This window comes from Etheostoma cragini, chromosome 8 (assembly GCF_013103735.1).
Source record: "Etheostoma cragini isolate CJK2018 chromosome 8, CSU_Ecrag_1.0, whole genome shotgun sequence".
NCBI classification, from domain to species: domain Eukaryota; kingdom Metazoa; phylum Chordata; class Actinopteri; order Perciformes; family Percidae; genus Etheostoma; species Etheostoma cragini.
In genome coordinates, this window is record NC_048414.1 from 21,162,374 (window position 1) to 21,189,869 (window position 27,496).

General features: G+C 40.2%; 2 long non-coding RNA genes across 2 annotated transcripts in view; both read right to left on the bottom strand.

The window, feature by feature from the left end:
* The window catches only part of LOC117948517, a 24,525-nt gene extending 6,511 nt beyond the window's left edge, over positions 1–18,014 (bottom strand). Inside the window, exons 1-3 of the long non-coding RNA XR_004657462.1 lie at positions 17,999–18,014; positions 12,330–12,334; positions 838–854 (exon numbers count right to left, since the gene is read on the bottom strand). This is a non-coding gene — a long non-coding RNA (uncharacterized LOC117948517). The remainder of the gene's footprint in view (positions 1–837; positions 855–12,329; positions 12,335–17,998) is intronic.
* A 5,569-nt stretch (positions 18,015–23,583) lies between these two features.
* The window catches only part of LOC117948523, a 112,526-nt gene continuing 108,613 nt past the window's right edge, over positions 23,584–27,496 (bottom strand). Inside the window, exon 3 of the long non-coding RNA XR_004657472.1 lies at positions 23,584–23,676. This is a non-coding gene — a long non-coding RNA (uncharacterized LOC117948523). The remainder of the gene's footprint in view (positions 23,677–27,496) is intronic.

Sequence of the window (27,496 nt, forward strand, 5' to 3'; positions counted from 1 at the left end):
CCCACACTGGCATTCTCTCCTTGTGAACAAGCTAGATTTTAATAGAAATATATTGTTTATGAACTGGAGACCATAATCAGATTTCATCTCCTTTTTCTGACCTCATTAGTATTGACCTGTCCTTCGGTGATGATGTCACAGACGGCTGCTGTAAGCTGGCCAATGATCTGTGGTTAAAATTGGTTTGTCTCAACAGTTTGTGTCTATGTGTCCTTCTTTCTCTTGTGCACACAAACAAACAGATTAAAAAAACTTTATTTCATTCTGGTGTTTTTTTTCTTTCTGTGCTGAAACCTGTTACTTTTATGTTACATTTACTCAAGTTGTCAACGTATGTAAACAAATTGTGAATTTTGGATAAAAACATCATCATTGTGCTGCCTGATCTCCAAGGAAATTCACAATGCTGCAAGGCATGATTTCCATCCTGAGCCAATATTCAGACTTAAGTGTAACAGCTTAACCTTTGAGACTGGATTTAAGGGTTCAAGTCAGCATGGGCTTAATATTTCTTTATGGCAATTACATTTTTCCTAGCATAGTTTTTTCAAGCCAATGTCAATTTTTTTCTGAGCATTTCCACTACGAATAAAGACATCAACCAATCAAGTTGGGTTGTTTACTTATCATAAGTATCATAATACAACAACAGGCTGTCTAGGCTGCAAACTTTATTTCACCTTTTATTGACTCCATGCTGAAAAAGGAAACTTTATTTTTCTGGTTGGACCCAGCGAACAACCAGCCTGCTGTGACTCCTGGTGCTGGGGTTTTGCGCTCGCTGAATGTGAATTGTCTCCTAGTGGCAGGGAGTAACGCAGGGGGTATGTGACCAACCTATAAAGCTGTGTTGTCTTATTTGTGGTCTTATAAACAAAGAAATAGAGCAAGAGTGGTGCAAAAGGGCTGAATGCTTCAGTGCACTGCACACAGCTCAACAATGAAGTAAGATTTTACCCATTTTAAATATACGTGCCAGTCAATGTTAATTTCATTGCTGGCCTCCACAATTTAATCCTAAGTATCCTATATTTAAAATCAGGATTTTTAATTGTTTTAGTTTAATAATATAGGGTTTTAATATATGACAACTGACAGAATCTTAATGGAAGCTTTAAATGTAAAAAAATACATACATAAGAAACATCCCTAAATTCTATTCAAAGTTTAAGGAAAACGGGTCATTGTTTTGACACCAAATCTCACACAGAAGAAATTGTTGTATATAAACATTGTATCTCTTACTGGAAATATAGTATTGTTGTCTCACTGGCACTGGACTGGAGGACTGGTTACAGGTGGCTAAATACCAACTACCCGTTCTCCACTCAATCACTATCCCCAGCATATTAGCACTCACCTGTTGCCTGTTTAAAATCATTAACTCATGTCCAAAAACCCTCTCCAGTCCATAGTTGTTCATTACTACATGTCTCTTGAGTTTTTCTGTAGATTTGACTTTTGTTGCCCTGTCAAAGACCTCCATTAAAGACATTTGGATGTTAGTCTGTGTCCTGATTCTGTGACAACTGTATTCAGTCACACTGTATATTACATAATGGGTTCAGTCACATGTATCTCCACTTTTATACACAAACATATGAATGAGCAAGTGGATTTGTAATTATGTGTGTGTTTGCTTGCAAAATCTAACTTCTATTGTAGCAGTGATGAATGTATGCAATATGTGTGCATGCCACAGGGCTTCCATCAGCACTGTATGAAAGCAAGCTTCAACCTGATTCATTAGAGAAAAAGAGACAGAGATAGGAGGGAAGAAACAGTTTGATGAAAGATGTCGACGAAGACAGGCACAGAGCAAAAGATGAAAAAGAAAATTAACAATTATTAAGAGAACAGTAAAAAAAGTAAATATAGAAATTGAACTACAATCTGGAGTCATTTAAGAAGAACAGGGGAACTTCTAAAAAAGCATTTGAGGAAAAGGCAAACAAAAGAAGAAATTAAGAAAAACCTCAAAAGGACAATGAAAGGCGGAAAGCCTAAATTGCATCATAAATGTAAGAACAATGATTAAATAAACCATTACCATTATGTGGAACAATAACCTGATAATCTCATATTTATGGGTTAAAGGCAACACATTCTCACTCCCATCTCGTAAAATGCTTGGTCAGGTGCCTTTGTCGTTGTTATTGACGTCAAAGGTCTCCTTTAGAGTCATATGACACACGCTTGGTCATCTCCTTTAGCGTCATTTAACGCGCTTGGTTGGGACTATTGGCGTCCCTTTTGACCTTGTTAGGTTAAGGAAAAGGTTGTGGGTGGGCGTACGGTTCTGTGACAAGCAGGAATAACAGGCCGAGTAAAGAAGAAAGCGCCTTCCCTGACCAGTGGCAATAATGGGACGGTTAGGGACACATGCGGGACACGGACCCTGCTCTCTTGGGTGAAAGTCCTGTGTCCCAAAGGGTGCCTTTTTTCGTTGCATCCGACGCTGACAGCCACTGCCCAAACGTGTTCGGTGTGAGAACGGGTTGGTTGATAGCTGCAGGTGTAATGCTGTGTTCACACCAGCTGGGAAAGTTTGCTTTAGGTCGCTTTGTTTTTTCTTGCAGTAATTGTTTTCTTTCCATCATAAACCATCGCCATAACCCAATTGCTGATTTGTACCTGTTGTGGAAATTTGAGTTACGTTGGAAAACAGCGTCATATCTTGATTCATGGCTTCATCTGGAGGAGCACACAGCTCAGTGAATTTCACTGCCTTCTCCATGAAGTAACTGTATGTAGAAATGAGATTTGCGTTTTCTGCATGCTTGGACAGACATGGGTAAACGTGGAGCTCTGGGCGCTAGCGGCTCTGGCTAGGAGGGTATGGCTAGTCCACACTTCATGCCGGAATAGGAGAAAAAAACGCGCTCTGGTTTATTGGCATTTATATAAATCACAATCCTCTTGGACAGCGCTTAGCACTAGATGTAGGTATGGTTCCTCTGCATACTATCCTCAGAAAGGAACTGGTTTTGGTGGAACATGTACGTTTAAAGGTTCTTTGAGTTGTGCAGAAAAACTCAGATTGGACAGATAGTCTAGCAGCTGTCTGGGTTTACCTTGCAGATATCTGAAGAGCCGTAAACCATAGTCTTCAGAAATCAAAGGTGACGGACATCCGGACAAAATGAACGACATCTGGCGGAATTTCCAGCAGCACCTGAACGATCCAAGTAGTGAAACGTTACGGCAGAACACAGAGCTAGTTGAAAATCTACAGACTTTTTCCTTGAGCTACGCTAGCACTAGATATCTAGCTTGGTTGACAAGGTGCTTCTGCATGCCGAACAAAACATTTTGACCTTTGATGAAGTAAAAAACACACAGTGAGAGGGTCAGAGTGTTCCAATTACACTCTGACCCATGGACAAAAACAAATACAAGTCCACAGCTTTTTTAATATACACAGTGCCATGGTTGGTAATGCTAAGCCACTCTCATGATTGACAGGTCGGCGTGTAGCCACACCCCTAAAGCATGCACTGCTTTTCCATGTATTTTGAAATAAATGAGACCATCATTAACAAAATGAACATCATGCTGTATTGAAGAATACTTCGAAGAAGCAATTGAGACTAAGCTTGTTGTGAATATTTTTACTGAGCTAATAAATCAAGTGAGAGGGATCATTTTCTCGTAGAGGTTTATGCAATCCGACTTCTTTTTGGAAATAAAACAGTAACCCACTCAGAAAACATTGTTGCATCATAAATTCCACAGGGTGTCTTTAAATATTGTAATACATTTTTTTTTCCCATTGCACTTAAACAGTTATGGTTTAGCTGACTACCAGACTGGTAAACAGAGAAAATCTAGATTTGTTATTTTAGTGCATATTACATACATTAAAATAAGATTAGTAAAAGTTGAGGGTAGATGTTTCACAGTAACTGGGCCATACAAGACTTGCAGAAGGCACCATGTTTGAGAACAGCACTGAGGCAGAAGAGAGATTGTGAGCTGTTGACATCACAGACATGACCAAGCACTACTAGTGTGTGTGTATGTGTGTGTGTGTCTCTTTGTGTATGTATGTGTGTGTGTGTGTGTGCAAGCATGTGTGCGTGCTTGACCTGTGTGTTGTCACTGTAGGTGATCTGACTTCTCTGCGCTAGACTGTCATTGTGATAAGTTATAAAATGATGTGTGTGTGTGTGTGTGTGTGTGTGTGTGTTTGTTCCTCAGTGGCAGAAAAGATCAGTTTCCAGGTGGGTGGCCCACAGTGAGTCCTATTATTAGACTATCATGCACATTCACTTCTACCACTGGACACACACACACAACACACAAACGCACACACACAGCACACCTCTGCCACAAAGGGAATGAAATAGTAATCTGTCCATTGGCAAATTGACACACATACACACAGACAAAGGCAGTGAGTATACATAAAATATAGTGCAGAGAGAAGAGAAATGCAGGAAGAGGAACTAAATGAAGGAGAGAGTGTGTGAAAATATGAGAGAAGCTGTTGAAACACAATGACAAAAAAAGGAAATTTATATAAGTTAACCGTTGTCTCCATTTGTTTATATTTCACTCACTCACATATTCATTCTTTCTCTTCTTTCTGTAAGTTGGCTACTGGATGTTGCAGTGGGACAGTGCACTTAGCTCTGATTTGTTTGTGCGGATTAGACAGCACTGTGTGTTAGCTGGTGCTCAACACACACACAAACACTCACACACACACAAACACAAAAATCCGCTCATATTAACACTTGAAAACACACACACACTTTCACACATCTACACCATGTTAGGCACTTGAACCTGCTAAAGGAAAGCTGTTAATGCAAAAAATGAATTCTAGACATTACATGCGCCGTCACCTACCTGTGACATTGTGAACCCTGGTGTCTGTCAGTGTGTGACAGACTTGCAATTTGCATTTGTTTTTCACATATGGCCATGTAATATAGACTGGCCATGATCTACTAGTATTCAGTCCCCCTTGTACAGGTTGGCAGGGCGGTCTGAAATCTTTTGTCTTTTGCTGTACATTTTGTTGGTAAATGTGAGATGTTCGAGTCACACATGTCTCATTTTCATATCAGAAACAAGGACATAAATTTGTGACTTACTGTTTGTGTGACGTCAACCCGTTCTCCCTCCGGCTTAGTAATTGGCTCTCAGACTCTCATACTGACACAAAGTCAGGCACATGGAACTGCTGGAATTGATTGAAGTTGCGGGAAACTGTGGTTATTGGTCAAATTTGCGGTGATTGGTCAAAATTGCGGGTCGCACCAAACTCACAGTGATTGGTTGAATTTGCGAGAATTGGCGCAATCGCAACATTGCGACTTCCTGTAGGGACTGACATCTTTTCAGCAGAGCAGCTGAGAGAGAAGATGAGCAGTGGTTTTGCATCAGCCTTTTACAGTTCAGTCAATACAAACAGCATTGGAAAAGGATTTGCAAAAACTCCTGTAATGCGTGCAGTCACATTCTTTTTGCTTGTAGGTTGAGTTTACGGTTGCCAACACCAAACTCCCCAACCACCAGGACTGCAGACCTCTGGAAAGGCCAGCATGACCCTTACTCCTAACGTCATTGCTACCCTTACTCTTAATGGCATAATGACCCTTACTCTCAACGGCATAATGACCCTTACTCTCAACGGCATCATGACCCTTACTCCTTACGTCATCATCGTGACCCTTACTCCTAAAGGCATCGTGACCCTTACTCCTAACGGCATCATGACCCTTACTACTAATGGCATTGTGACCCTTACTCCAAACGGCATCATGATCCTTACTTCTAACGGCATCATGATCCTTACTCCAAACGGCATCGAGGCCCTTACTCCTAACGTCATTGCTACCCTTACTCTTGATGGCATAATGACCCTTACTCTCAACGGCATCATGACCCTTACTCCTTACGGCATCATCGTGACCCTTACTCCTAACGGCATCATGATCCTTACTCCTAACGGCATCATGATCCTTACTCCAAACAGCATAGTGGCCCTTACTCCAAACGGCAATATGATCCTTACTCCTAATGGCATCATGACCCTTACTCCTAACGGCATCATGACCCTTACTCCTAACGGCATCATGACCCTTAATCCTAACGGCATCATGACCCTTACTCCTAACGGCATCATGACCCTTAATCCTAACGGCATCGTGACCCTTACTCCTAACAGCATCATGATCCTTACTCCAAACGGCATCGTGACCCTTACTCCTAACGGCATCATGACCTTTACTCCTAACGGCATTGTGACCCTTACTCCTAACGGCATCGTGACCCTTACTCCTAACGGCATCGTGATCCTTACTCCTGACGGCATTGTGACCCTTACTGCTAACGGCATCATGATCCTTACTCCTAACGGTATCATCACCCTTACTCCTAACAGCATCAATACATTTCAATAAAGATTTCTTTGTTTTTGGAGTTCTTGCTCGTTTGCTATTTTTCTTTATACTTTTTTCGTACTGTCTCAGTCAAAGGGTTATACAGCGTACTGTACGCAGTGTTCCAACCTCTAACTTTGTGAGAACTGGTGATAAGGGGCGGGTTATGGTGATGGGAGATGCTTGGTGATTTTGATTGACAGACACACATTCCTAACCACTACAATAGGCGACAAGATGAGGGTTACCATTTTTTATTAGACCACATTTTGCCACCTTTCCATTTTGCCATTGCCTACTTGACCAATACGCACACCGGTGCTGCGCCACTTGGCAAGGCTGATGTGTGGCTAAAACATAGCCAAGAACTTCAACAAAGCGTGGGTGCACAACAACAAACGCCAAGCGGTGCTATGAAGTAGAGTGGTACAAGCAGTAACTCAGGGAGGTGACAACCTTCCTGAAGCTACAGGTAAGCAAATCAGCAAATCCTTCACCCACATTTGCCACCACACCACCCATTAGCAGCATTCCAATTTGGGAAGCTGTTAATACCTCCAAGACTAGATTGCACTGTTTCACAAATAGAGCTCAACAGTGAGCGCCCACTTTTTTTACCTTTTCAAAAAGTCCAATGTCTGTGTTTTGCCCTCTGCACCGAGAAAAAAGTTCAGGTTACCCTGATGGACTCTTGACTGAAGGTGAAAGAACAAGAGTTGGAGAAAAAGGAAGAGAAAAGAGAGTGAAGGAAGAAGACAGAGAGACAAAGGCATTATCTCCCATATTCATCTGCAAATGACAAGGGTAAAATAATTATTATCACACAAACAATAATCGGTCTTTCCTGTGCTGTCTCCCCTAAGTCGCATCCGTAGCTCCAGGCAGATAATATACTGGACTGCCTGAGATGCATTTGAATATTTCTTTGGCAGGAAATCACATTACTGGCTATTAAAAAGTAATTATTTGTACATAAATTTCCTGCAAGTTTGAGCCTAGTCTTGGCAGATGCCTCTGTGTTTGTGTGTGTGTGTTTGTTTTTGTGTGTGTACTTATGTATGTGTGTGTGCGTGTGTGTGTGTGTGTGTGTGTTTGCAAGTGTGTGTGTGTGCGTGTGTGTTTGCGTAAAGTTCGATGCTAAGGCAGTTAGCGTGTTGGGCGCTGCAGTGTTGTGCTTATTAAAAACGCAGACAGCCTCTCCATCATCAACACCCCACACACACACACACACACAAACACACACACACACACACACACACACTTGGTGTCACTGAAACTATATTTCATATGGTAGCTCCTGATAATGTAATTACCAATACTTAGCATAGGCAGTGAAAGAGAGAGAGGGAGCTCAAAGAAGGAGATACCAAAAGGAAGAGAGAATAAAAAAAAGATAAATGGAGAGAAAGTATAAAAAAGACAGTCAAAGAAATGAGAAGCACAGATAAGGAAGAAACTGGCAAAAGTGTAATAAGAGATGGGCAGTGGCAGAAAGAAGGAAGGAAGGAGTAATATAAGATAATCCACAGCCCAGTATAATTTAATAGGGTGCTGTTCAAACGCAGGGTGTATGAAAGAATCAAACTGAATAAAGGGCTTGCCGCACAACAAAACTGTCTTGTCTTGAAATTGTCTTGATATTTATTTAACATCCAAAATGTTCTGCATATGGAAGAGAAATGAACACATGCTATGTTTTGTCTCACCAGACAAACAGACATATAGATAGATAGATAGATAAATAGATAGATAGATAGATAGATAGATAGATTCTTTACTTCTGCCGAAGGAAATTTTAGGCATCCGGTAGCAAGACAACCATAACACAACAAACACATATACACACATGTATCACACATACTGTACAGAAGAATACAAATAAAAATGAAAATCCCTTGCAGAAATCCAATGACCATGATAAGTTGAGATACTATGGTAGGCTGTGTATAATGATGATTATTAAAAGTGAACAGTGTAGGGATTGAACAGGGCAGTAGATCATGATTAAATATGAACTATGACAATACAATATAAACATAATAACCTATAAACTAATTGACTGAATAAGAGTAAGAACACTATGTAACAGGAAGTAAGTTATAAGATGTAAGATGTGGATGTTATGACCACAGTCCAGATTATGTATGAGGGCTAATATAGCCAATAAGATAACAAGTGACATGATGGTAGGGGCTGAGAGAGACAGGCTCATGCTGGAAAGGCAGTTTCTCCCCTCCCCGCCTCATGTTGTGTTGAAGAGCAGAAAGACCCTGGGAACAAAGGACCTCCTTAACCTGTCTGGACCCCCTTAATCTGTCCTCATCAGGTTGGCTTAGTTTTAGAGTTTTGTTCTGTCGCAATACAACTCTATCACCTAATAATCACATGTTGATGCTTTTAATTTCTTTGACCAAATACATTTTGTAAGGATATGTTGTAGCCTGGAATATGCTCACTGATTAATATTTTAAGTTTAGGAAACGCTATATTTATGTACCTTACGCAGGTTGTAGGAAGGATGAGAAACAAAGCGCAGGACTTCAGGAGTTCACATCTTGAGTTCCACATGAGATTTGTACAATAAAAAACACTTAAGTTGAACTAAGGAAAACCTTGTGGTTTTGATTATTTTTGGTCTCTTTTGATTTTAATATCAAACCAAGACCACGATCTCACCCTGACCTTAACCAAGGGCTGTTCAGGGATAACAATAAGCTGTGGCTAATAAGCTGTATATAAACTTAATTGTTTGAGCAATAACCCTTTTTTTCAATCCAAAACATTGTGTCACTGCTTATAAGTCCACCCCCCTTCATGCCAACTGTGAGTGGTATGGTTCACATTGTGTGTGTGTTGCTGGATTTTTTACATAAACAAGCAACGACAAATAGAGCAGAAAGACGACCTACAAATGGAAAACACTTTTATGTCCTGCCCTTTGAATTTTAATTTTTGCATGTGTGTAAAGTGTAAAAGTCATATAACCATTCCAATGAATCCGAAGTTGTTCAGTTAGGTAAATTAAGCTAAAAAAAACTTTCTATTATGGATTTATGTTGTCCAAATAACATTTTTTTTTAACACACTTCATGTTTTTAACACGCTTAAATGACAATAAACTATCTGAATTTGAGACTTTGTGTTCACAAGTGGGACTCGGCATGTTTAAAGTTTGATAACTAAAGGCCCACTTAAAAGCTTTTTTTCCTGAACTTGCCATCACCTCTGATGGTCAGTGAGACAATGCAAACTTCCATTAAAAAGGCAGTGAGGTAAGGATGATGTTTTTCAGCAACATTTCAAAAACAATATCGGAATATGGAATGGACAATTCCTCTTCCAGCCTGTAGGGGGAACAAAGCGGGAAAAGTTCTTTAGTGTTGCTTTAAAGGGGCGCCATGCAGTTTTTGCCATTTCTTTGCTGTTTTCTAGCTTTTTGCTTGCTGTTTTCTTTATAGAGCTTCAGAATAGATATTTGGCAGCTCTGATGTTCACTTGTGTCTGACTCCTTGCTCGGTCGATCTGCCGTTTTCTATTTCTCTGTTCCTTCCTTAGTTTCTGTTTCTTTTTGGACGGCTCAGCTATGACGTTAGTGTGAAAAACTCCATCGCTACCTTGTTAGCCGGTTCCTGAATGAGCGTGTGTGTGCCGTGCAATGAAGCAATTAGTTACATCAAAGAGTTGGCCAAAAGTTGCAAGGGTGGTTTTTCTGCTCACAGACGCTAGGGGGGAGCAAGACGATCACCATTCAACTCAAAAAAGTCATATGACCATTTCAATGACTCCAATGTTGTTTAGTTAAGGTAAATTAAGCCAAAGGTGATTGAAAATACAGTTAATGTAAATACTATGTGAATGTGTTTGGGATGTAAAGGGCTAATATTCAAGTAATAATGTCTATGTTTATGTGTGTATGCATGTGTTTATGCGCCTGTAAGTAGGTACAGCAAATATGCATATATGTGTAGGTATACATGTATAAAAAAGAGAAGAATTAAATTGTTTGTTCATAACTAAAGTAGAAAAGAAGAAAGACGGGATAGGGCTAGCAATATTTTTTTTTAACCTCTTCCTACTCTTTTTGGACATGGAAATCCTTATTTAAATAATTGACAATTATTTATTGAAAGATCTGTACTGTATGTTGAGGACAAGACGTCTCATTGTGATCATTTTTGGTCTTGTTTTGTATTACATTCTGTTTCCTGTTTTATTGTAATAGTCTGGTCTTGTCTAGTTTTACTGCGTGATGTTTCTCACCTGTTTCCCAGCCCTTGTGTCACCTGTCTCTTGTTTCCTTGATACCCTTTGTATTTAGTCTTTGTCTTCCCCTTGTCCTTTGTCAGATCATGTATTGTTTCTTTGTAGTTCCCTGCGTCAGCATGTTTTGTGTTTCCCTGCATGTTCTGTTTATTTCCTCGGTTCCTGTTCTTCATGTTTCCTTGTTTTTTGACTTGCCCCTCTCAAGACTCCCTTTGTGTAGTTGTACTTTGCTTTTCAGGATAAATAAATCATCCTACTCAGACTTCTCCTGCCTGCCTGTTCTCTGCATTTGGGAACAGTAGAATGATCTGATCCACATGAACCCAGCAGGGATGCGCTTGTTTAAAGAGATGGTTTCAAAGTTTGACCAGACTGTGGAGAGTCTCTTTAACTCCAAACCTAGCCAGCATTCTCCAATCCTGGAAAAGATTGCCATACAGCAGAAATGGTTCAAAGAGAGATTTTGGGTGAGCCATTTTGTACCCAACCTTGATGTTGTCAAGGAAAGGTTTGACTGCTTTCATAATGGCTGATCCTCCAGCCTGTCTGTAGCCCGGTCTGCCCCTTTGCCTGTTCCGCCCAGTCATGTGTCTCTACCTGGAGAAGAGCCGATGACTCATACAACACTCTTCCAGCAGTTTGCCAGATGGGTCTAGACTAAGACTAAGGAAGCAGAAAGAGTAAGCCACCAAGTCAAAGGCGGAGTATTTCTGCTAGAATGTCCTCCGAATGCAACCCACTCAGCGTATGTCCCCGACTTCCAGCGGTCCTTTGAGCGTGTCTGCCTGGTCGTCCTTTCTGGTTACCATGGAGGTCGAAGAGGACAAAAAGGATGTCATGGTTCCCACGGCGATGCCTTTCTCTTCACTCCAGAACCAGAGCTTTCAAGTGTTCCAGAGCTGAACTCCAGCTGTCCAGAGCCCGAGCTGACGTCGGACCGTCAAGAATCTACACACAGCTCTCCCAGAGTCTACGTTGACAGGACTCCCAGAGTCTGCGCCGACTGTTCTCCCAGAGTCTGCTCTGACCAGTCTCCCAGTGCCTCAGCCTTGGTCAGACACCCCTGAGACTTTGCCTAAGTCAGGCTCCCCTGAGACTGTGTCTGAGCTTCTGCTGACCAGTTCCCCCTGATCAGACCAGTATCCCTGAGCTCTCCTGATCCCTAGCTGGCGTCCAGCCTCCCTGAACCCCGCCTTGCAACCTGCTCCCCTGAGACCACCCCTAAGACTTTGTCAGCCCCGAGTATACCTGAGACCACCCCTGAACCCTTTCTTATTTATCCTTTATCTACATAGAACTTAATCAGTACCGGTCCCAGTTCAAACGTTTGAGTGTGTTTGTGAGAGTGTACAGTACAAGGTGAAACATGTATGGCAAGCTGTGATAACGCCGCAGAGGGCGTGGAGCAGACTATGTCTATCTGCTGCGAAGCCAGAGGCCTGGAGCTCAAAGGTTGACACCAGTCATGTCACAGCGGTGTAGAATGACTGACCCTTATTCTGAGGTTTCATATCTCATCATTGAGCCACTAAAGAGAGATAAATATTATCTGTTTATTCGGTCGCCTTTTTAATTCCAATGATTCATATGACATTTCAAAAAGTAATTATGAAATGGAACACCTTGTCTCTAATTGGTCCCTCTTTTCCCGTTGTGCCTTTTAACAAATAACACTGCAGCTAAGTGGCGAGAGGTTAGGGCAAGCTTCCCCCGACCTTTAAATACCATGTGAAACTATGCACATTTTCTTCTAGTAAATCAATGTTGCTGATCCATGTGAGCAATTTTATCATGCATTGTGTCTTACCTTTGGTAATAATATTGGTACAGCCAGTTGGCGCTTGCAAACAACACTGCAAACACTCAAAGGTTTTATTGCTACATTAAGCATATTTATGTGGAATTTTCTTTGCTCAAAAGTGCATACATAAACAAACATATTAAACATTAATATATATTAATACAAAATAACTGTTGAATAAGGAATAAGACTAAATTTGCAAATGATATATAGTATATACAATGGGCAGATGTAATGTAAAGGTTATATATACACAAATGTGGCTTGGGAAGGGAGTGTTAAGAGTAGGGCTGAAACAATTCCTTGAATAACTCAATTAACTTGATTAGTCAATTTTTTTGCCTCATAAAGGTGAAAAAACAGGAAATGCTGTGTCTCTATGATCCTATCCTGTCCCGTCTTATCCATGGTAGCCTACTCATGGACCATGCGCAGTCATTGCGTGCTTTAGTTGGGGGGCCAGGCCTGCAAATCCAGCATGAAGGCATCATTTCCTATCCTGGGCTGGGACACACATTCATACAGTTTGGTATAGTACTTATTGGACTTTAACTTATCATTGCACCTACAATAGTGTAGCTCTCCTCAATTTAGGTCATCCTGTTAGTGACCCGCATATCGCAAGTGGGCAGGTGTTAATTTCAGGCCCCGCTAGCGCACAACGGGCTGACAGGCTGACGCTTCTATGGACTCAATACTGAGGGTCTAAGAGAAGAGACAGGCGAGAGAAAATTATCATTTTAAGCTGAAACATGCTGGTACATCCTCTTAGTAGAAAACATCCAGTGCACTTCTTAACGACACAAGGTGACATAATCCACCGCGCTGTTTTACTACAGCATGATAATGGTGTTTTACAAACAATGTAAAACAAAAGCTGTCGGTTTGTAGTCTAACTGTTTACTAGTTTCCTACTAATCTTTGGAAACTTAGACAAACCAGCCCCTTTCTACCAGCATGGCTACTTAACATGCAAGTGAATGACGTCATCGGACCATGCCAGTGGTGTCTGTATTCTTTATTCTTTCTCCTCACTCAGCATTAGGCTTCTGAAAACGTGGCCAGCAGAACAGTGTAATTCAATGGACCTCCTGTAAGCTTTGAACCGTCACATTTACCCTGGGCTTAGCGAACAGCTCTAGAATCAATAGCTGCTGCCCAGTTAAGACACTCAGGAGGGTTGTAAGACCCCAACGCCGACTTCCAGGCAGCGCTGTGACCGTTTACTTCAAGGCACCTAACAGTAACCAGTTAGGTTTGGGTTTAAAAACCTAACTGGTTACTGTTAGGTACCTTGAATTCAACCCTAGGAGTTTTAAACACCAAAACACCCTTAAGAGTCGGTGTGGGCGGGGGTCTGGAGCCTTGTTGGTAAGGCTTACTGATGTGGGGAAAATCTGTTTTTGTGGCGTGAGGTTTTGTTCCAGATGGCGGTCTCCTGCCAGAGGGAAGAGGTTCAAAAGGTTTTAATAATTGACAGTGCTTTGACTATGGGGGGTGAGAGAAAGAGACAGACAGAGACAGAGAAAGAGAGAGACAGAGAGAAAGACAAACCTCTTTGGTAAAAATATGAATGTACATGTAAATGTGCTGTATTTATATAGCGCTTTTCCAGTCTTAACAACTGCTCAAAGCCCTTTTACATCTACAGGAAACATTCACCATTCACACACATTCATACACTGTGGCCGGGGCTGCCAAACAAGGTGCCACCTGCTCATCAGATAAACATTCACACACATTCACAATAATTATTCCAAAAAGACGACAAAGATCTCTGGGAAGAACCCAATGTTGCTACATTAGGGTTTATTCGTAGTGGAAGAAATTTAATCATTTTTCTTTTACCTAAATTTAAAGTACTAATTCCAAAAGTAAGAAGAGTATCACACAAATGTGTACTTAGGGTATAAAAAGGCAACAATATAGAAAAAGGCCTGACATTTTAAAAACTGAAAAATGATCTAAGCAATTTCTGTCAATCAACCCAAAATATTTAAGCAATTAATCCTTTCAATTGGATTTTTTAATCTCTCATTTGGGCAGTACAATAATATTAATAAATACAATTTTTCACAAATGTTACCGACACGAGAAGAAATCCTAATTTGTCTCTTTGATTAGAGTATGTCAGATCACAACAAATTAGTCCTTACTAAACACATCATTTGTCGTGTTTTCTAGGTTTTGGGGCTTGCAGTACAGCAGTTTTTCCAATTTTCCTCTAAATGTTTTACCCTTCTGAGATAAATTGTGGTCCCAATATTTCACAGTTGACAGCCACAGTTGGCAATTTATTCTTTCTGACCTCATGTTGTATCTCAGACAAGAACAGGGAGTGTCAGCGTGTTTGTCTTACTCGAACGGTGAGACCACCAAGATGTCATAAAAAGTCGACTTCCTGCTGGAGGCACAAATTGAGCAAGATGACCAGACTTTTTTTTTTTTGTGAAAAGATGGTTAGAGACATAGAATACCCTTAAACAATTCTGGTATTGATCGACGTGAACCTGCAAGCGTCTACAGGGATAGAAAAGAAAGCGTTATTGATATTGATCACAAATAACTCACGATATCAGGATGTAAAGTATTGTATTGAACTCAATTGTCCTTTTTTCTTTGTGAAGGACATAATATCTCAGCTTCTTTGTTCTCCCTGTAGATGATCTTCAGGTTTGGAACGCATTGTCCAATCACAAATTTGTAATAACCATTTCCTTTTACCCAACGATTTCCAGTTCTCAGTACATTGTTTGTACATGGTCACATACTCATCCAAATCTTTTATTTTCTTTAGCCAATTCAAAGTAGTGTATGTGTAACAGTTCAGGGACTCCCCAGACTCTAACTGTACTTCGATCCAGTACGGTCTGAATGTAGGACCTGTACACTTCTCTCGGAGCTGTCCACTCTCAGTCTCTCCTTGTCATTTTGAAACTCTGTCTTTCTCATTTCACCTACTAGAACAAACTCTATTTCTACACCTACTTTCCCTTTTACTCCACTGTCTCATAAACTTCACACTTTCTTTCCTTTAATCTACCAGATCTCAGACTCAATCTCATCTACTTACTTTACCCCCAATTTTCACTTCCACTTCTGCTTTCTCCTCTCTGTAACTATGCCATTGCTTCAATGTATCCTCTTTCCCTTTCATATGCATATATATTTTTAGCATTTCCCTCTAAGTCAACTGACTATGATTAATGAGACTTAGTTTTGTGGACCTTGTCCGGCTGCCACTCCTCTCAGTCTCATCTACACCACCAAAAGACATGTGGACAAAAAAAAATAATAATAATAATAATGTTACAACAATTTCACTAGTTTATTGCTTTAAAGTTATTGTGGAGTCTACATTATATTTATGCCTTATGTAAGCTTTTATCCAGATTTCTATGTTTTATTTTATATCTAAACTTCCTCCTGCTCCCCTCCTTCTCTCTCTGACAGAGGAGCCCCCACTCTTTTTCTCCCTAACGGGCAGTCGGTTTCCCCGGCAACCAACCTTATCAGTAAGACGGGGCTGTTTTATGTTGTATATCAGCTATTTTTGTCCGTCTTATTGAGACACCGTTAATAACTATCTGCCAGAAAGGTTTACACACATGCAGGAAAGAGACAGAAAAGCAACATTCAACACACACACAAGACTTCACACACAAAACATTGGTACCCAGCAAATCACCCGTTTGCTCCCAGTTTAACGTGATTCACAGAGTTAATGTTTCTGTAGTCTTGTCCCACAGACTATAGACCCAGAAATGTCCCGGTATTACCTCTAATTCTGCCTAAAACGCTGGTACGGGTATCAGGAAGTACTCTAGTTTATGCAGATGTTGAAACATAATAAAATAGATGTGACAAGCTTGTATCAAATCAGTACTCTGTATCGGGAAGCAGAAAGTATCGGACTTTCTCTAGTTTTTCCTCAGCAAAATGTTTCAGTGTGCTGCCTACCTGGCAAACATCCTCGTTTTGTTCTTATTCCCCTATTACTCAAAGAGGACTGCTTCTTAACTGCTTTGTTCCTCTTGATTATTCACTCATTAAACAAATCAATTCTCAGCTATAAAAACATGGCTCTTCACCACTTCTTTAAGACATAAGTATTTCTGAGCAAACAACGCTGTTAGCTCACCTAGAGTCCAGTGGCCTTGTCTCTCCCCCCGTTCACGGTTTTCAGGTTTCAAACCTGGGAAGAGGAAGGGAAGTTGGGATCTGACTCGAAGGACCACGCTGTTTGCAAAATTAATTCAATTCAATTCATGTCAATTCAATTTTATTTATATAGCGCCAAATCAAAACAACAGTTATCTCACAGCAATTTTCATAAAAGAGCAGGTCTAGACCGTACTCTGTGATGTTATTTACAGAAACCCAACAGTTCCCACCAAGAGCAAGCACTAGGCGACAGAGGCATGGAAAAACTTCCTTTAAGAGGCAGAAACCTCGAGCAGAAGCATGGCTCAGGTTGGGCGGTCATCTGCCTCGACCGGTTGGGGGTGAGAGAAAGAGACAGACAGAGACAGAGAAAGAGAGGGAGAGAAAGACAGACAGAGACGGAGAAGAGACGGACAGAGAGAAAAACAAACTGTGTCAAACTGACACTGGATTACTGCTTGTCTGCTCATTTGTATGTGTGTGTATGTGTGTGTGTGTGTGTGTGTGTGTGTGTGTGTGTGTGTGTGTGTGTGTGTGTGGTTGACTTTGGTGTCCTTAAATGTCCTTAAAACTTGTTATTCTTCTGGACTATTTTGTAGTGTGTAAATATAAGTAATTCAGAAGATGCTAATAAGGATTTTAAACGTTGGCTGTGTTTTGCTCCCTCTTTTCATACATCTTTGTGCGTGTGTGTGTGTGTGTGTGTGTGTGTGTGTGTGTGTGTGTGTGTGGTGAGAATAAACGTATACAGAGGAGGTTAGCAAGGGGCCACATGGACAGAATTACAATTTGAAAGACAGACAGCAAGCAATGAAAGTAGGACAGAGAAAAAGTAAATAAAAGCAAGAGAAAGACAGAGACAGACAGAAAGATAAAACTGGCACTGCATATTATCCAGGGTCCTGTTGGATATCATTCAGTTTGGAGACATAAGGCTCAGTTGGCATTGCTTTGGATAAGCTCTCAAACAGCCCCAACTGAGGGGTTAGTGCTACATGTGAGCTGAACTTTCATGGTAGCAGTCACCAGTGTTAAGTAAGTTAGTAAAATGTAATTCATTTCGCATTATATATTATTAAATATTACACCATCCTAATTACAAAACAGCAATAACACAAACACACACACACACACAAACAAACACACACACACACACACACACACATCTTGTTAACAAACAGGAAATTAGACACTATGGTTTAGCACAAAGCCGGCTATATTTTGGAGTGAATTACTGACCATTAGCTAGCTTAAGGTTAGCAAAACTAGTTGAGTCCCGAACGTAGCCTTAACAGTGAAGTTAGCAAGTTAGCCAAGAATATAAATTGGACAACTTTGGAGTTACCAGGAGTCACATCATGGCTGTATTGGTAGATACTAGTAATCCTTCCTCACCCTTCTACATTCTGCCACGAGTTGAGAAGAGCAGATCGTTTTAGATGAGGTAGAGCCGACTACCAACTCAAAGGCTCTGTCTCCTGTTTCCTAAACTCCTGGTAACAAGCAGACTCTTACACTATTTGTTCCTAAAGTTTGAGATACTCGTTATTTTAAAAAAAGTAATCCCATTACTGCAATGCATTAGTAATTTCTGTTTTACTGCCAGACACTGAAAGTCAGATATTGCCTTATATGGTTGGTCTTGATCAATAATATAGAGTTAATGTGCAACGCAAGCAAAGGAGCAGTTGGTAAAAAATGAATATAATTTTAGTGAATGTTATTTGAATTTTCCTTTTATATGTAATGAGTAAAATCAACATATTAAAACTTGTCACCAAAAAGAATCGAAGGTGGAGTGGAGAAAGATTGATGTTTAACACCAACAATGTAGTGTACAGTATTTAGAAATAACCGGAGTTTCCAATTATGGCTGGGCATCTGGCACCTAGTGCTTCCACTCTCTGACTGGGTCAGGTGAGCTGATTGGACACAGGGGATGTAAAGGGTTACAGAGGCACACACACAGGGACAGAAAGACAGATGGACAGATGGATAAATAGAGTGGACAGATGTGTTGAGACCTTGGCAAAGCCTCAAGGGAGAAGCAGGGGCACACTGAGACTGGCTCCTTTTTTCGGGACTGGCCAGCAAGGTCTATAGTTCACAGGGTGGGTGGCTGATTGGCTGCCTACATGTGGTGGAAACTTAAGTAATGTAGTAATTAAACAAACAAAAGCCAGTCCGTTACTGTATCAGAGTGACTTTCTCTAAGTAAGTAAGTTGAGATGAAATTATTCCGCAAAGGTCTTCAGAATTGTTTCATCCAGGGGTCTTTAATGTTTTTACATCAAGGACACGTTAACTAAAAGAGAGAGCAGGGACCCCCCTACTAAATATATTGTGTTAAATAAAGTTTTTTATTAAACTGGGCCTACAATAACTTGTAAGGACGCCTAAAGCCATTATACATTTGTGCACATAATATTAAGCTGTTAAAATAGCCTAATAATTGGCATGATTTTATAATCATGTTTTAATGTTAAACATACACACTTAGGAGGAACTGTATCTGTGGATGGCTTTCTTAGTGAAACCTTACATATGGGCCAGTAAGCTTATCATGGGTGGGGATTTATATTTGCTAAAATTGGATTCATGTTGAGACTTGGGCCAAGATTTTCTAGTTTAGAAAGGTAAGCCATTTAGTATCTTTGCATGCTTAAAATTGCAAGATGTGGCACTCCAATATAAAAGCCCCCAGGCAACAGTGTTCTTAGTCATGTTTTTCAATGCCTGGAATGACAACATTGCTCATGTCTGATGTCTGAATGAATGCTTGCCCAAACTCAGAGAAGAATTCTCTGGGGACAGAGTCCATTGATGGGTTTGTATTGGTGCTGGGAACACTTGTGCATTCATTAACCCTAACCTGAGCTTGGCTTAGCGTGGAGGTGGGACCACATGCTTCAGTCACTGGTTTTCTAATAATCACTAATTAGCCCAACTCAACTCTTTGCTTTGTAATTCTTGTTGCTTGTAGCTTCTGTGTGGCTCTGAATATAACCAGCCAGCATTGGGTCAGTTGCAGTTGGCTAATCAGTCACTGTGAAGCTCTTATGCTTTCTCTGCAACAAGGCTGTCCTGCTGGTTACTTGGTCTGTGTCTATGGTCAGCACTACAAAGGCATGAGTGGTCTTCAAAATGATCTGAATCAATGTTCACTCAGCCACTGGAAGTGTGGATGGATAACCACTAGTATGTTTCTAATGTAGAGGCAACACAAAAGTTACTTTTCTCGAATCCTTTCAACAATGATCACAGGCCAGCAAGGCTGTTACATTTTTAGCTACCAGAAACCCTAAGTAACAGTTATTCTAGGATAGAAGGACCAGTGATTCTATCTGCAGGTGGCTGGTTCAGACCTCGGAAGACCTTCACTTATGGACTGAAAGCTTTTATTTGACCTCTGCTCTGTGTATGACTGCACACAAAAAGGCTAATATGCATAAGAGGCAGGCCAAGGTTGTCTATGTGGTGGTCTTGCAGTGCCAGTGTTGCATTGTACTGTGGAGTAAGGTCTGGCTACACCTGCATTCTAGTATTGAAGAAAAACGCTCTGGGTTATTTGCCTTTCTTTAAACCAGTTACAATGGTCTTGGGAAGCGCCAAGCTCCGGACACAGTGACGGTGGCTCTGCAAAATGCAAAGAAAACCCATACGATATTAAATAAAGTTAACTGTTGACACAATACAGTTTGAGGTGTGTGCGCGCTTGTGACTTACAATGACCTTCTAAGATTCATACCAGCTACAAGTGTATTCACTAAACAGGATTGACTCTATTATACATTATCAACAGAAATTGATAGGTCAAACAGCAAACAACCACATACAAATAGACAAAGCATCAGGCTGTCTTTGAGATGTCATATGAACAACAGTTAAAGTTACTCAGGTTACCAAAGAATACCACAATTCCTCCGTTCAATTACAACGCAATCCAAGCTTCCATTCTTAACAAACATCCATGTATGTTGGCTCTTCTAGTCTCTCCACTGCTGGTTGTAAGTTGGAGAGGACATTCAATTCAATTCAATTTTATTTATAGTATCAATTCATAACAAGAGTTATCTCAAGACAATTTACAGATAGAGTAGGTCTAGACCACACTCCAGAATTTACAAGGACCCAACAGTTCTAGTAGTTTCCTCCAGAGCAAGCAACAGTGTGACAGTGGCGAGGAAAAACTTCCTTTTAGGCAGAAACCTCGGACAGACCCAGGCTCTTGGATAGCGGTGTCTTACGGGCCGGTTGGGGTGAGTGAAAATAACAAAAATAGAAAAAATAGTAGTTTGTAGCATAGCAGGGCACTGTGCGGCATTACAAGGCACAGCAGCTGGGCACCGCAGAGTGTAGCAGATGAACATGGCACCGCAGAACGTGTAGCGGGACCATGGCGACAGTTGCTACCAAGATTTTGGAGCATCCCTGATCCGAGGGAACATGCTTTATGTTTATGGAGTGCTTCCTGATAATATTGCCTAAAGGAAGCATAAAGTGAACAAGATTGGACCAAGCACAGATCCATGTGGGACTCCGTGACTAACTTTGGCGTGCACAGAGGATTCATCGTTAACATGAACAAACTGAGATCGATCTGATAAATAAGACTTAAACCAGCTTAAAGCAGTCCCTTTAATGCCAATTAAATGTTCTAACCTAACCTAATAACACAAGTACAGAGATAAGTCCTTTGTCTGATGCAATTAGGAGGTCATTAGTAATTTTCACAAGTGCTGTCTCTGTACTATGATTAACTCTAAATCCTGACTGAAAATCCTCAAATAAGCTGTTGTTATGCAGAAATTCACACAGCTGTTTGGCAACTGCTTTCTCAAGAATCTTAGAGAGAAATGGAAGGTTGGATATAGGTCTATAGTTGGTTAAAACATCTGGATCAAGGTTGGGCTTTTTGGGAGGTTTAATTACAGCTACCTTAAAGTGCTTTGGTACATAGCCTGTTAATAAAGACAGATTGGTTATTTCTAGTAGAGAAGTGCTGACCAATGGTAAAACTTCTTTAAGTAGCCTAGTTGGGATGGGATCTAAGAGGCAGGTTGATGGTTTAGCTGAAGAAATAATTGAATTAAATTGATAAAGATCAATTGAAGTGTCTTCAGGTTCTCCTTGCATTGTTGAAGCACCTGGAATCAACCCTATTCAAAGTATTTTGTTTAGTTTACAGACAACACATAATTTAGCTGCATTCTGTTTAGTAATGCATTGAAGCATGAAGTTCTATTATAAGTTATGCAGTTCTTCATCCTGCCAGTAAGGGGCTACCTGTGTAGTGATTTGGGGTTGCAAAAAGACTGTAATACATTGTAAGGAGAAGACACGTTTGCAGGGGTGTCGAGGCCGTGAAATAGAGAAGAAACACGTTTTGTGTGTCCGTGGTAGTGAACTGTTGAACTCGCTGTGTGATAAATCCTACTGTGAAGGAATAAAACTGAACTTTTATACACTACTATCAGCGTCTCCGTCTGAGTGGTGTAACATTGTCACCCCGGCGGGAGGTGTGCCAACAGGGCTTGCAGCAGGCAAATTGGTCGTGCTCTTAATGTTACCGCTATGCAAATTCTTAATAAAACCAAAACAAATTAAACTGCCTTGTTTTCTTTTTGCCATGGCTATATGATGCTAACAGCAGAATGGATTTCAAGGACTTTGCACGCCAATTAATGGCCTCCAAATTCTTTCTACAAATCTTTGAGGTAACATGTCCTAAACATGAGTTGAGTTTGCAATGCATCGCCACCAGGCCTTGATCTTACGACAAGACCAGCATCTATAGATATCTTTATTCAAGTGAATTAGGTTTAAATCACCGTCATGCATGAATGCTATTTTTTGCAAATTTACACATAGTAATCCACAATGATCACATAACATAAAACTGAAATTGCACATCAAAATGGCACATTGACAATACTTTTAAAGACCCATCTCATAATTCAGAAATCCCATTTTCATGGGAGCCCATGTCTTAATAAGGGGAGTCTAGCTCCCTGTAGTTCACACCCTGGTTTCCAGTGGATGAACAGGACTCACTTCATTCAAACTTGGTTGCATCCATCTTTCAGATCCATAAACAAAAAGGATGAAACAATCCTTCACAACCTTTGAGGTCATGGACGCACTGCTGACTGTTTAACCAAATGTCATGAAGTGTTTTATTTTTCTCGCACATCCAAGCAACAGACATGCTCTCCTTTTAATCAACCGGCTCTGTGCAGGCATGTGTCTCAACTGCGTTTATTAACGCTTCATGTCTATTTTTTGACAACACACAAACGCAAGTTTGTGTTGCTTGTAAAGAATTATATTTTACTACATTATTACAATTAACTACGTGAATCTTATTATTATTTTATCATTTTAATCACTTGCACATTGAATTTAATGTTTCTGACGCCATGTTTTCTATTTTATTTCTGTTAATTGATTCTTTTTTTTCCTCTCTCAAACCTTATCTATAGGATTGTGATTGGGGAACATTGTTTATTGTCAAAGTAAAATTGCACACTGTTTGGTTGCTCCTTTGCTGTTCAATGTTCTAAAATACTCGGACCAAATGGAACAAGCATAGTAAGTTGCTTCAGTTTTGCAGGAACTCTGTTGACATGCCAGTTCGCCAATGACTTGACGTTTGGGATCTAGACTAAGGGTACTAGTCTTACCTAGCCAGACGTATCTCAACTGCGCTGTCATTGCTTGAGAATCACTACTGGAAGCACCGATTATCATTCTGATATAGGGGGGAAATGATCTTGATTGTCTGTACTTCTTTAAACCAATCACAATAGTTTTGGTTGGCGCTTAACCCGGGAGGCAGTTCCCTTGCAAAGAAGATAGCTTAGATAGCGGAAAGGAAGGTGGATGCTGGCCAAATAGCAGACAATGGCTTTTTTATTGTGTACTTACAGTACATAATAAGAAATGCACAGAGTATTTGGGGATTGGACACCATTGTTAAAAATATTTTAAAGGGGTAGAGATGCCAGACATATTCCCCCCATGGAGCCTAGACACTGGTGATGGTGGAGAGGGAATCTGGAGGGTTGCACGTTTGATTGAAAAGACAGCTGATTGCAAGGTGAGAAGACATTTAAAGGAGGATGTTGTGCTGTGATTGGATCATGAATTTTGTGAGCAATTCTGGTTGGTTTACTTAAAAGTGAACGTGTTTTAACAGCTAAATAGTTTCAGGGAGAGATGATGGTGATTGAAGTGCATTTAGAAGTCTTCTTGAAGGAATTTGCGCTTAGCTTCATTTGGCTATATTTGATTTCAAAGTTTTGTGGACAAAGTCTGCTACCCACTCTGCAAATGTAAGGCTTATTTTCTGTACATGGTTAGGTTTTTACGGCCTTACATCAGGGCTCTATATTAATTGAAAGAAAGGCTCACCTCATTCATGTCAAGATGCACTTGTTGTTCATCCTGAAACGTATGCTCATATCTTTGATGGTAAATGTGTCCGCCAAACTGCTAGCTCTAAATGCAAGTTAGCCTCTTTAGCAGCATTAGCCGCCATTGGCAAAGAATACTGGCTATAAAAGTGACCATTCAGAACTCATCTCAACTGGACTGTGTACAGTAAGGTTTAAGTGTTTAGACACAGTTTCCATTAAAGAATATTGAAATTTCCAACATTTCCATTGTGTTGCTTGTCCAGACAGCATGCAGCTTTACAGTTTTCAGGTTGTCGCCCTTGTACAACTTTTTGTCATCTGTCAGGTAGCATTTGGCAGGGTACCTAGCAGCCTGTTTATCAGATTACACCAGAGTCCTTTGTCATCGTCAAACTTGGAGTGGCTTCCCAGATTTATCTTTTTGAACGTCTGTTCGGCAAAATGTATCTCTTATATTTGCTTTGTCACCAACTTGCTGAAAACCCATTCAGCAATACATAAATATTTTGCCTATACTGCAAGGTAATATGTTCCGATCAGCTGTGCATCGTTGTATCAGATTACAAAGACCTCAATGCCTTTGCAGACAGTCTCTTTTAAAACTCAGCAGTGTGTGTTAAGTAGGGCTACAACGGATCACAACACAGCACAAGGTTTACCAGTTGCGCATCAAAGAGATGCCCTCAACATGTTACCATGCCAACAACGAACCAATGGCAATGGGTTTAAATACACCAGGTGAAAAGGAACCACCCCCAGGGGCAGGGAATTCGGGGCTGTTCGATATGTCTCTGAAGAGGGACATGTTGTCAGACCAGTGTCAATTGCAGTGTTGTTTTGTGTCTTATTGTCTTTGTCATATAATCTTCATCATGCTGTTTCATTTAACTTTTTTGTTAATTCTCAATTAGAGCTCTAGGCTCTCTTTGTCCAAATTTAACCAAAGAACACAAGTTAGTTAGTTTTTTCTAACATCGTTTACGTGAACAGGAAAATGTGTTGGCTGTATCTTTTCATGCCAACCCTCCAGCCTACTTTAGGTATCAGCAACACTACAAAATAATTTCACATTATTATCATGGTTAAACTTTACAATTCACAATCACATGCATTCCAAAACCCTGACTTTAGATAAGTATGGACGACGGATCAACCACAATCTGTTATGCCACTAGTAAAGTATATGCACTGGTGGGGGACAATGTGAGAATAAGAGCTTACATAAACTTTAATTTATTTTAGTTTTAATACAACTTTATGATTTGCACTTTCATTGGAAAATCTTTGCTGTGAGATCTAACTAAGGCTGCACTCGCAGTACACGTAATGATTTAAATTCTTTGTCATCCCAGTTAAACTCCGTATTTAGTTAACATGTCTTGCTATCTGTACTGCAGGTTATGTGTCAGATTCCAGCATAATCCTAGGTGACTTTAACTATTCTTTAAACCCAGACTCAGCAATGTCTTTTATATTATGTGCAGTGTCATTCAGTGTGAATAAGGCCACATATAGCAATTCCCATGGTCAGCTGTGGCATTCAATGTTTGGTCCAAGGTGGAGTGGGTTGCTAAAATGTTTATATATCCAATTACACCAGGATCTTGTGTCATTTCTAAAGCTGTAGGTGTGAGTTCATCATGTTCTCCATATTGAATAGCCTGTTGTTTACAATGTGTGTGATGTGCAGGTGGTATTGTTTTTTCAAAGCAGTTTGCCCTCTCTGACTTTCATACAGCACATTTGCATATACAGTATATACAGAACGTGCATGGGTAAGATTTGTGAAAAAAGCAGGAAGAGGAGGGGATGTTTTGTGATCATGCACAACAAATCAAAACATGCAAGATTTGAATCCCCGTTTTAATACAGTGGATATTGTGGCCCTCGGGCTCCCATGCCAAAACATGTAACGATTTTGAACTTCAATATTCAATGGAAAATATTCTTACAATGAAAACCCACCATGTGGTGTCAACTCAAAACACAGCGCTTTCAAGCCAGAGAGCAAACAAAGGGGATGCCTTCTGGGTAAAATGGGACACATACCTAACATAAAGAAGTGAGAACTTACCTTGCTTGTATAAACGGTGGCTAATGAAAGCAATGATGATACTGTTATAGTTTCAGGTGACCTGCTCACACCCCCCATCCAAGTATGCTTGTTAGTTTTAATCGATATATTTTGGTTTGCCTGTTTGTTTGTTTTTTGAATGTCTCTCATTTTTGGTTTGCTTAGTTCTTCCTAACTTATAGTGGCTATATGTAACTTTCAGTTTGTGTTGATTTCACCGGCCCATTTGGACCAAGGGTTTATTCCATACCTGCCGTTGTAAAATTCTAGAAGTTTGCATTATGGGGATGTCAAATAGTTAAGATGAATGCTTTGCTAGGACAGACTATCCTTCATTTACAATAAGAGAATAAGTTACAGATGCATCGTTGCAATTCAAGTGATGCACAGTGACTTAGCTTTGGATGTCTTGTGAGATAAACCGGGTGTCACAGTCACTTTGTCAAGAGCCAAAATAATGCAAAGTTGTTTCTAGCTAACATGATAGTAACTTTGATTTATATAGTGCATTTTATGAGGATGCTCTACTCAAGTATGGGTAAAGAGAATATACCAACACAAACACAGACTAAAAGGAATCAAACAAGTTGCTAAATGGAAGGGGGGCGTATTTTATTCATGGCGTAAGTTATTTTATACTATTTTAACTGAAATAGACATACTGTTTTACATACAGTACCTGAGGGCTAATTTGGGGTTGGTTTTCAAACATTTACAATACTGTAATTGTCTCCATCTGTTGATAGCCTGACAGAGTGCTACTCGGATTTAGTTGTTCTTCATTTAATTTCCTTCTTTCCTGTGATGGCCCTGCCCCAGTATCAGACAACACTACAGCAGATAACTTCTGAAACAAAATTAAAATAACATCAGGTCTGTATAAAGAAATCTCCTGCTACCCTTTACCCGGCTGGACACAATAACTCAGTCTTTTCCGGTGTTACGCCAAAACCTGGGACCCATCAGAATGTGTGCACTGTAGCGCCGTCTGCCTGCCGTAAATCATTTTGTTACTTTGCGGGAAAAATCGAAAATACCTTAATACAAACTGTGTACAAATAGTGTTCTTTTCAATGTCTGTCCCCAGAATCAGAAATAAATAGGGGGAAGCAGCGTACAGTTTTTATGTACCACACATCTGGAACAAAACCACAACTCTCAGATCTTTTAAATCAAGAACTTTCCATTTGATGCTGCCTTTCTTTAAATAATTGTTGATTTCTTATACTGAAGTTACATTGTTGAAGATTGGAACTGTATGACAATCTATGTCAGGAAATAAAAATGATTGAAAAAGTAAAACCGGTCCAGTCATTTTTTTAAATTTTATTGAATTGACATTTTTTCTGAAATTAACTACACAAATAAATATGCCTTTCCTTGC